Below are 10903 nucleotides of genomic sequence, written 5' to 3'. Positions count from 1 at the left end.
TAGGGTAACTGAATTGTTAACATTTGACCAGAGCCTGGCTTTATTTAAACTGGTTCATCTTAAACAAGAAAAAAAACAAACTCTTCTGCCTTTTTCAGCGAAAATGCCCTGTACTTCCAACGCTCTTCTTCAGGCTTCCTTCTGCAATTATTGGCACACCGTGAAAGTCAGTCTGTGTTTGTAGGGTGGCATGTTGAACCCTGCCTTTGTTTTTCCCTCTCCTCCTCCACTGTTTCCCTTTACTTGTTTTCTACAAATTGATTGATGTCCATGGGGGCCTATCTGCGGTCCTGGCATGCCTTCCCGGAAACCATCCTTTGTGAGGCAGCAGGAAAGCGCCACTTAGCCTAGTGCTGGACACACTCTCTCCAGGGGCAATTCTTCCCCTGGACAGTTTTGCTCAACTCTTAAAGAGAAGGGTATAGGGCCAGCAGGTGGTAGGGTGGTTAAGGCCCTAGATTCTCAGCTTAAAAATCACAACAAATAGGGACCAGCAGGTGGCGTGGTGGTTAAGGTGCTGGATACTCCCACATGGCTGACCAGGGTTCGAGTCCTGAATCTGGTGGCTTGCTTTCTCACTTCCTCTCTCTCTCACTCTCAACGTCTGTCTCTCTCTGGTCAAATTAAAAAATAAATGAATGAATAAATAAAATAAAATAAAATAATTTTTAAAAATCACAACAAATGAATAAATGATTTCTTTCTTAAGTAGGGGGGAAGGATATAAACCTGAGGTCCTCCTGGCCAAGCTGCTACCACACACCCTTAGAACTTAGGGAGGACCTAGCTCTCGTACTGCTCCTCTAACAAGCTGGGCAAGGTGGTCCAGCTTCTCCACCTCCCACTCCTGGGGTTTTACTTACCATCTAGAGCGAAAGGCTCTAGATATCTCTCCGGTTGCTGGGAAGAGTCACAGAAAGATGAACAATCTACTAGTTAAAAGCATCCCGGGAGAGCTCCATAGAGCACACGGTCTTGGGCTCACTGCACCTCTTAGAGACTCAAGTGTCTGAGCACCTTCCACTTCTCCAAAAAGGCTTGGTTTGCTTTTGGTTTGGAATAATCTGCAAAAGTCAGAAAATGGAAGGGTACACAGGAAAGATGAGAAGAGAGGAGGAAGTGAATATGTTACGGGCAATTCTTACCAAGTTCACCCCCAAATACACCTCTATTTCTATGACCCAGAAAAGTAACTCAGGGGAAAAAAACATCAAAATTTGTAAGAAAATTTACTTATCAAATTGTTTGTGGTGATCTTATTTATAACAGCAAAAAACTGGGAACAACCTAACTGTCCAACTGCAGGAAAAGGGTAATATGTTTATGATACAAAATAGTCTTTTTTTTAAAGAATTATTTATTTTTCATTTAATAATTAATTTATTTAAATTTGACCATAGAAAGATAGAAAGAGACAGAGAGAGAAAGACAGAAAGTGAGAAAGCAAGCCACCAGGTCCAGGACTCAAACCGTGGTCGGCCATGTGGGAGTGTCTAGCGCTTTAACCACAACACCACTTCCTGGACCCATCGCAATAGTCTTTTAAATCGATGCTGTAGGAAAATGGAGGTTGGTTTGGGAAAAAAAAAAAATTCAAGACATATTATCAAATTAAAAAATAGTTTACAAAACAATTAACACACTATGTGACCCTTTCTGTGAAGAATGCATGTATCCCTGGAGTAAAAATATCAAATTTAACATCAAGGTATCTCTGCCTTCATTTTTCCTCCTTTTGTGTCTCTGTATTTATTAACTTCCATGATTTATCATAGCACTTTTGTAATGAGAAAAATAATTAGAATTGTTAAATTTTGAAGCAATTTTTTTTTTCTGGATTCCCTAATCAAAATCTCTTCTTGCAAAACACTCTTCTAAGTAAGAAGGATGGAATATGCCCTACTCAGACACTGATTGCTACAAGCATGAAAAATGCTAGGCTGAAAAAGAGGCTCCAGGCTGATTTCTTGGCAAATTATTAGTGAAATACTTCACTACGTGGTATAATAATTTTATGGTATTATTGCACCAATCAATGAACACATATTTATTGAGTGTCAAGTTTTTTCTCTGCCTTGCAAACAATTTTTAAACCTTGTTAAAACCATCATTATTTTGTATTACTTCTCTATCTCTGTGGGAGTAAACTGTCAATTTGCAAAGAAGCTTAAATGAGCAAGCATGTTTTCATTTTTTTCAAATGCCATCCAATAATATATCACTAATAAAAACTTAGAAATGGCTAATGCTGGGATCTACTCTTAGATATTTTTAAAATTTTATATGGTTGTTTCTCATTCTGCAGGTTTAGAAGTCTTACGTTCCGGTATTTTCAAATTGAACTAACTTCAATAGTACCAGTTACCAACAAATCGAAAGTTTAAAGGACCAACCAGCAAATGCCATAATGGTTACATCGCTGGACTCCCAGGTAGTTGACTATGATTCGAGTCCCGGACCCAGAGACTTAAAATTCACTCTGGTCGCACGTGTGTGTGCTCAAAATCCCAAGAGGAGAATGGAGAAAGGACTGTTGCATGGCCATCTTCCCTGGGTGGGTGGTGGTGGTGGTGTGATTTCTCACTTTCTCTCTGTCTCTCTCTCTCTCTTTGGGAGCACATGCTCCCTATAGCAAAAATCTCTCTCAAAAAGAAAAAAAATATAGAAAGTTTATTAACTGGTTGGGAAATCATAACACCTGTAATTTCCTGTGGAAAAAAAATAATGCCTAGGGTATTATTAATCAGGGAGACATGTCCGAATGCCAGCATAGGGCTCTACAGTTTAGAACAGGCCTCGTGGGCTCCTGTGTAGCTTCTCCAGGCGTCTGATTCCATTCACATACATCTCCTACCATTTCCCTTCATGCTTCACTTCCTGAGATCTTTCTAAGAGAGTCTGAGCGCCAGGCATTCCCAAACGGCTGTCAATTAAAACTAAATTACTGTGCAGCATCTAGTTTGCCTGCCTTCACCGTCCCCTCTGTGACTGAATCTCTAGGCATTTCTAGTTTCTGTGATCCCTTCAGAATGCAGTTTCCCTTTGAATCTGAGCAGGAAAACAAAGTTGCTTTGGTCTTCTCTTTAATGCCATGTGTTTCTTTTCATAAGCGGGCAATGAAGTTCATCATGGAGAAAAGTCTTTGCAAAGTCCAACCTTGCAGCAAATTCGTCACCCTGTAAGTATTCTGGGTGTATCCTTTCTCTCAGTAAGATGTCTTAACTTAGATCTGAAAGTACCAGGAACATCCCAACACTCCCTGTTTTTTCTCAGGTCACAACTGGGCACAAGCAGCTGTTTTGCTTTAAAATTTTACTCTTGGGGGCTAAGAACATTCTAGGGCCCAGGCCATAAGGCTGAGAAAAGTGCTTTGAGGAGTCACAGTGTTAGTCAAACCTAACCCATCCATATCAACAAAAAGATTTCTTAAAAAGCAAAAGATAAATGGGCTGCTTTTTAATTTCAAATCCACATTTACTGGCATTTAAAATAGATGTCTTAGGCATGTCAGTTTGATTCTTTTAGGCTTTTATAGTCTAGATGAAGACAAAAGAAGCCAAGTATCTTACTTCTGAGTCTTGACATTTTGGAAGCACATAGAAATTTTAAAATAGAATGTTCTTGTCAACAGGGAGCAAAGCAGCACTGGCCTGTCTTTTCTCATCAGAATCCATCTACAGGGGGAAATCTGGAAGGTTTCTCATCCGTGTATCTGTTATCTGTGTTTATCACCAAACAGGGATGAAGAGGAAATCATGGGCAAACTCTCAGCCAAGTTGTGGCTTTAGCAAACTCTTTTTAAAAAGAATGGCTGGGGCTCAAGAGTTTCTAGGGGCCAGTTTAATTTCGGAGCAGATGTCAGCTGTGTCTAGCACCACTGAGGGAACAATTTGAGTTGAACAGAAGTCTGCCAAGGAGCACCTCAAATGCCAGCGTTTTAGAGTAAAGCTACGGCGAATTTTGCCGGTGTGTTTGCCCTGAAGCATGGGAAAGGAGAGGGCTTCTTTGGAAAAACAAACCTCATTTCAGTCATCATATTGGTGGAGCCCTGTCTGAAGGCCTTGGCGTTGCTGTTAAATAGGACCTTTGTTAACTAAGAAATGGCTTCATGTACAGTTTGCTCAAGGGCAGAAATAAAAACACTCAACTGTCTCTGGACCCTCAGTTCCTTCTTAACCTCATCTGCTCTCTCCACAGAGATGAGAAGAACCTTTAAGAAGGTCCCCAGTTTTCCTCAGGCTTTACAAAGAAACAGAATAATCCTGGTGGACAAAGTCAAATATGGTGTGCTGAACACTCCATGTTGCTCAGGCTTCATGTGGGCCTGAATCAGACCCTTGCCCTCATTTCTCAGCATTAGTGGCCACTCCAAAGGACAGCCTATTCCACACAGAGGAACTGTGAAGGACTGGGGAGGAAGGACTTACCGTTTTCACTTAGTTCATGTCTTCTTTCAGTCCAGGGCCTCCTCTGTTGGCTGTGCAGGGGCAGCAGTTGTGAGCCCTGTGATTCTGTGGCTTCTAAACCTTTCCCCTCTGCCTTTATGGGATCCAGGCTTTAAAAGTAAACAATTCTTTCTCTCCCTGATAAGTCACATTAAATTATCGATTCAGGGGGAGGGAGGGCATGACCTTAGTCCACTAGGTCAGCATCACCTTTGGTCAAACACACTAAGCAAGACTGGAAAGCCCAGTGTATGCTCTCTGCTGTGTGGAGGTGTTGGCTTACAGGCAATCATGGAAACCAAAAGGTAGAATAAGCAGATGCCTCTGGCGAACGCATTTTCCCTCAGAAACTTGGTTTTAAACTTGCCCAACTCCTTCCTCACGGGAAAACTGCAGTGTATTACTTTTGTCACCCCCTCAGTCTTCTAGACCTAGAAAAGTCATCTGGTCATATGACCCTGTTAAATATATAAATATATCCTTGGCTTATCCTACTTAGAGCTCTTGACCAATATTTGGAAGTCAATCTCATTCTCTGCTCAAACCGGTCACTTCTGACGTAGTTACAATATAATCTGTTCATTTATTCAAGCCAACAACTATTTATGAAGCTCCTCCTTATCTGATTAGCTCTAGTAATGTAAGGGGAAAGCAAGACAAACAGAACCAACTTTCAGGTAATCAAGACAAATATATGGGAACTTCAAAAATTTTGTGGAAAAACAGACTTAAAATATGAATTTATTCTGGTGCCACGAATTTTGAAATCCATGCTTAGCTTTTCTAAAATATATAGTTTTGGGGAATTTTTTGATGCAACAACATAAAAATCTATTGGTAGTTGCCACTGGTCCTAAATGTATTCTATTGCTGGATATTATTTTTAATATTTCTGATCATTACTTCTATAGAACATTCTGTTATTTTGCTTTCTTATGCTTAAAAAGAAATCTTTCACTTTCTCTAGTAATAAATGCAGTCTAAAGTGAAGTCTGGACATTTCAGTCAGAACTTCCAGTGAGCTGAGGAATGGCCACCCTAAACTAGCAGATAATCACCCCACCCATACTTTCTTTTAGTCATTATATTTCTTTTCAGGTGAAAGTAAAAAGCAAAATATGCTAATTTGCTTGTTCTCTTTCCTAAAAACTGGTCTCAAGAAATGAGCCCCAAGAGTTACCAGTGCTGCTTGGTCTTGCTGCTGCTTCCTGAGTTCCTGTGGGCAGACTGAGCTCCTCCCCTGGTTGTCTCAGACCACCGAGGTTTCCTACACATTCACCTCTAGAAAAGACCAGGTCTTCCCACGAGGGCTGAGGGATTGGCCCACACACTCGTATGATAAAAGCAAACATTTGTCTTGAGATGGGCAGAACATTGGGAGGGCCCTTTGGATCTTCCTATAGCTTTGTGCTTTCTAGCTCACTTCAGCAGATATGGCATGAATGTGTTGCACTTTTTAAAAGAATTATTTATTTTAATTTTACTTACTATTATTTTAATTTAATCATTTTATTTTTTAGAGCTTTTTGCTATAGGGTGTGTATGATTGCCAGATAGAGAGAGACAAACAGAAAGTGAGAAATCACACCCCAAAGGAGATGGCCATGCCGCAATTCCTTCTCCTCTATTCTCCTCTCAGGACTTTGGGCACATAAGCACACATGCTCTGTGTGAGTTTCAAGTCACTGGGTCTGGGACTCAAACCATGGTCAACTACACGAAAGTCCAGCGACGGAACCATTACTTAAAAATTTGCTATAGGGCACTTGGGCTCACCAGAGACTGACGTTTAAAAATTTGCTATAGGGCACTTGGGCTCACTAGAGACTGACGTAGAGGAGAGAGGAGAGAGGAGAGAGAGAGAAGGAAAATGAGAAAGCAAGCTGCTAGGTCCAGCGCTCAAGCCTTGGCCCACACACTCGTATGATAAAAGCAAACATTTGTCTTGAGATGGGCAGAACATTGGGAGGGCCCTTTGGATCTTCCTATAGCTTTGTGCTTTCTAGCTCACTTCAGCAGATATGGCATGAATGTGTTGCACTTTTTTAAAGAATTATTTATTTTAATTTTACTTACTATTATTTTAATTTAATCATTTTATTTTTTAGAGCTTTTTGCTATAGGGTGTGTATGATTGCCAGATAGAGAGAGACAAACAGAAAGTGAGAAATCACACCCCAAAGGAGATGGCCATGCCGCAATTCCTTCTCCTCTATTCTCCTCTCAGGACTTTGGGCACATAAGCACACATGCTCTGTGTGAGTTTCAAGTCACTGGGTCTGGGACTCAAACCATGGTCAACTACACGAAAGTCCAGCGACGGAACCATTACTTAAAAATTTGCTATAGGGCACTTGGGCTCACCAGAGACTGACGTAGAGGAGAGAGGAGAGAGAGAGAAGGAAAATGAGAAAGCAAGCTGCTAGGTCCAGCGCTCAAGCCATGGTCAGGTATGTGGGAGTCTAGCACCTTAACCACCACCTCATTTGCTGGACCCTCAACATAATTTTTGAAATTTCCTATCACTGGCTCTGCATTATTGGCACTGCTTCTCCTGGTTACAGCAATCATATTTCATTTCAGAAAGACTGTGGATTTTCTCTTTTAAAGCAAAAGAGACTCCTTAGGGTTCCATGTGGACATTCTTTCAATGAGCAGGACTAATCCCCTCTACCCCTAGGCCTCACCCCATGACCATTTGGGTCAATTTCACCCAATTTTTTTGGTCTTTGGAAGTTGATGCATTTTTAAAAAGCCAGTAAAACATATTTCCTTTCTTTCTGAAAACCATGAGGAAGACATATGTTCAACTTCAGATGATTTTCTTTAAATTCTCAGCTATGATAATTACAAAAATTCTGAATTTCAGCAACAGGACATTTCTTTTTCAAATGTCTTTCGGCAAATCACACAACCCTACCTTAACTGCCTTTAAAACTGACTTTCTTGTTTTTCCCCTCGAAATAAAGTGAGAGGCTGGCCTTGTAGCACTGTGTTTAAACCCTGAGCATTGGGGGCCCAATGTCATATGGCTGACCAAGGTTCAAGTCCCGGCCCCAGCAGCACAAAAAACATGCTCAGCACATGTGCACAAGTGCTCCTAGTCCCGAAAGGGTGGAGAAATGGAGAGGGGATTGTGACTGAGCACACCCCACTCGGGAGTGCTTGCTCTTTCTCTCCCTCTCTATCAAACACGCATGACCTCTGGCAATAAAAGAGAAAGAAAAAGGGATTCATCCTTTTATAAGACAGATTTGAATCCTGCAAGGTTAAAATCCAGCTTGGAATGTCTAAATTCCTCATGTTTCTACTCAGGCACAGGCTTCAAAACTGGGCTTCACCAACATTGAGAAGAAAATCAGGTACTTTCCACCCACTGCAGCTGGAAGCTCCACCCCATGTGGGTGACCGATTCCATGGTTTCCTCATCTTCCTGCCATGAGCTGCAAGGTTTGTGTTGTTCTTTTTGCTGTAGGGCACATGTGCTTGCCACAGAGAGACAGAAAGAGGGAAAGTGAGAAATCAGCCCCTAGGGAAAATGGTCACATCACAATCCTTTTTCTTTATTCTCTTCTTGGAATTTTGGGCATGCATACACACGTGCCTGGCGTGATTTTTAAGTCATTGGGTCTGGGACTCGAACCACAGTTGGCCATGTGGAAGTCCAGTGCCTTAACCACCACACCACCTGCTGACCCCGAACTGCAATTTTTTTTTTCTTTTTTGAAATGGAGGGAAAAATTTGTTCTGAAGAAGAAAGCCAACATTTTGCTGGGAAGAATGCTGAAGTTTGAGAACTGGGAATCCTGGGAACCCTCTCATTCAAGAGTTGTTGCTTTTTGAATCTTTGTCTTTCAATAACACCCTTGGTCTCTCTGAGACTCATTTCCTTCCTGCATAGAAAAGCTGAGAATACTTGCTTGTCATTTGCTCTGAAAGCTTAGACAGAACAGAGGAGGAATTAGTCTTCTAATGAGGAAAGGAGAAACATGAAGGTGTCTGTAGAAAAACAGCAAAGGTCATGGCCACTTCTCGCGTAGTAAAGGAGACCACAGGAGTCTAATTTACCATACGCAGGGAAACAGCCAGGCACGGAGGACTGGAAGGAGGCTGAATCATCACAACCTCAGGTTCGTTACCAAGAGAATCAAAATCACTCTCAAACCAATGTCACGATCCAGGACCCAAATGAAAATAGAATGTTGACAGTGAGTCTTTGTGTCTTCATTGTAGTCACATGCCAGTCACCTTCTCTCACTGAAGGTCTTCCTCTTATCAGAGAAAACAGGTCCAGAAAGCTGCTGGTATGTGGGTGGGTGGGAAGTGGGGTGGGCAGGGGCCTGATTGTGGGGAGCCAGGGGCAAGGGTCATCACCTGAGTGAATGGTACCCACGCTCAGGAGGCAGCTGAAAATAAATTGCTGATGTAATATTTTCCCCTAAGCACTCTGGCACATATCCCCAAAGAATAAGAGTATTCAGCTTAACCCGAACAGCATTATCAGAGCTCAATTAGTGGTTAATTCTCTAATAGCATCTAATGGCTCATTTAAGCATTTCCCAATTATCCCTCAAATCTCTACTATGTATGGTTTTTAAAGTTTTGAAACCAGGGCCATGCCTGAGTTCAGTTTTTTTTGTGTGTGTATTTTTTTTTTTTTAATGACAAAATTAATCTAGATGTCCTTCACCATTATCAAACGTTATATTTCTATCATAGTTTTGCCAGAGGCCAGCTGCTCCTCTTGAACTTAAAAAAATTGCAATAATAGGGTGTGTGCACTTGCTGGAGAGAGACTGGGGGCAGGTAAGAAAGCACCCCCTGCGGGGATGGCCAGGCTGCAAGGCTGTAATCCCTTCTCCTTCATTGTCCTCTTAGGATGTTGGGCACACATGCACACATGCACACATGCCCAGTGTGTTGTTCAAGGCACCGTGTCTGGGACTCAGACCACATAGTCAGCCATATGGGATCCAGCTTCCTGAACCACCATGCCACTGGCTGACCCCACTCTTTGGTATCTAATATTGAAAAGAGGCCCACAATACAGGCCCTTTAGCCTTCTTTCTGGCCTCCCCCTCTCCATGGCTTCCCTCTTTTCCTGAGTAAACATTCTCAGAGTGAATCTTCCTCAAACATTAAACAAGAGTCTCCAATGGGGCCTCATTAACTTATTTATTCAAGAAATATTTATTGAGGGCCACCATGTTCCAGGCATTATTTAGATACTGGGCATTAAACCAACACACATAACCAGACTGAAATGTCTTTGCCCATGGAGCTTATAACCAGAAGGAAAGGTGAAATAAACAAAATAAAGAAGAACAAGAAAAGAACAGTGAGTTTGGGGGGAGGGGGGAAGATGTAAGTTCAAATAGTGTGAGTAGGCAGGGCCCACAGAGGTAGGTTTGTGCAGAGAGCAGAAGGAGGTTAAAAATGAGTCATGAGGCTTGGGACCAGCAGATGGCAAAATGGTTACGCCGCTGGACTCCCATGTGATTGACCATGGTTTGAGTCAGGAACCCAGCAGCTTAGAACTCATGCCAGGCATCTGTGCATACATGCCCAGGATCCTGAGAGGAGAATAGAGGAGAAAGGACTGCTGTGTGGCCATCCCCCATGGGGGACAATTTCTCCTTTTCTGTCTCTCTGTCTCTCTGTGTGTCTCTGGTGAAGGCATGTGCCCTAGAGCAAAAATCTCTCTTAAAAACAAGTCATGAGCATACCAGAGGGAGAGGGTTACAGGCAGATGAACCTACGAGCTCAGGAATATCTCAGCAGGCCGGGAAGGCTGATGTGGTGTGAGAGGGGAGAGATAACTATAATAGATGAGAGTGTGTGGCCTTCTAAGTCATTTGGAAGACTCACTCTTGGGGCATTTAGATCCCCCATGTGTGCTTGGCTATACACTATCCACAGCAGATAGAAAATAAGTACTTAATTTTAATTGCTATTATTTTTAGTAAAAGAGGATATGAATTAGAATTTGAATAATTATTCAGTAATTGGTTCCACTCAAGTTCATTTCATAATTAATTGACTCTAATTCTTCTTCAAATATGACACATATGAATTACAGAGATGTTAAAATTAAAAAAAAAATGTTTTAAAGTCAGCAAAATACAGAAATTTGAATGCCTCTTCCTCTTTGCCCTCCTTTCTACTTGGCAGTGTTTTTCACAGTTGTCAACAGCATTGACCATGAAGCCTCACAGCCTGCGTTCAGATCCCAGCTCTCCCACCCACTAGCTAAATGAACTTGGGCAAGGTACTTAACCTCTCTGTGCCTCAGTCTCCTCATTTATATTTATTTTATTTTGACCAGAGAGGGACAGCGAGAGAGAGAGAGAGAGAGAGAGAGAGAAAGTGAGAAAGCAAGCTGCCAAGTCCAGAACTTGAACCATGGTTGATTATGTGGGATTCCAGTGCCCTTAACCGCCACGCCCCCTGCCGGCCCC

Source organism: Tupaia chinensis, unplaced genomic scaffold (genome assembly GCF_000334495.1).
Source record: "Tupaia chinensis unplaced genomic scaffold, TupChi_1.0 Scaffold000012_1, whole genome shotgun sequence".
NCBI lineage: Eukaryota > Metazoa > Chordata > Mammalia > Scandentia > Tupaiidae > Tupaia > Tupaia belangeri.
Note: the sequence above shows the minus strand (reverse complement) of the source record.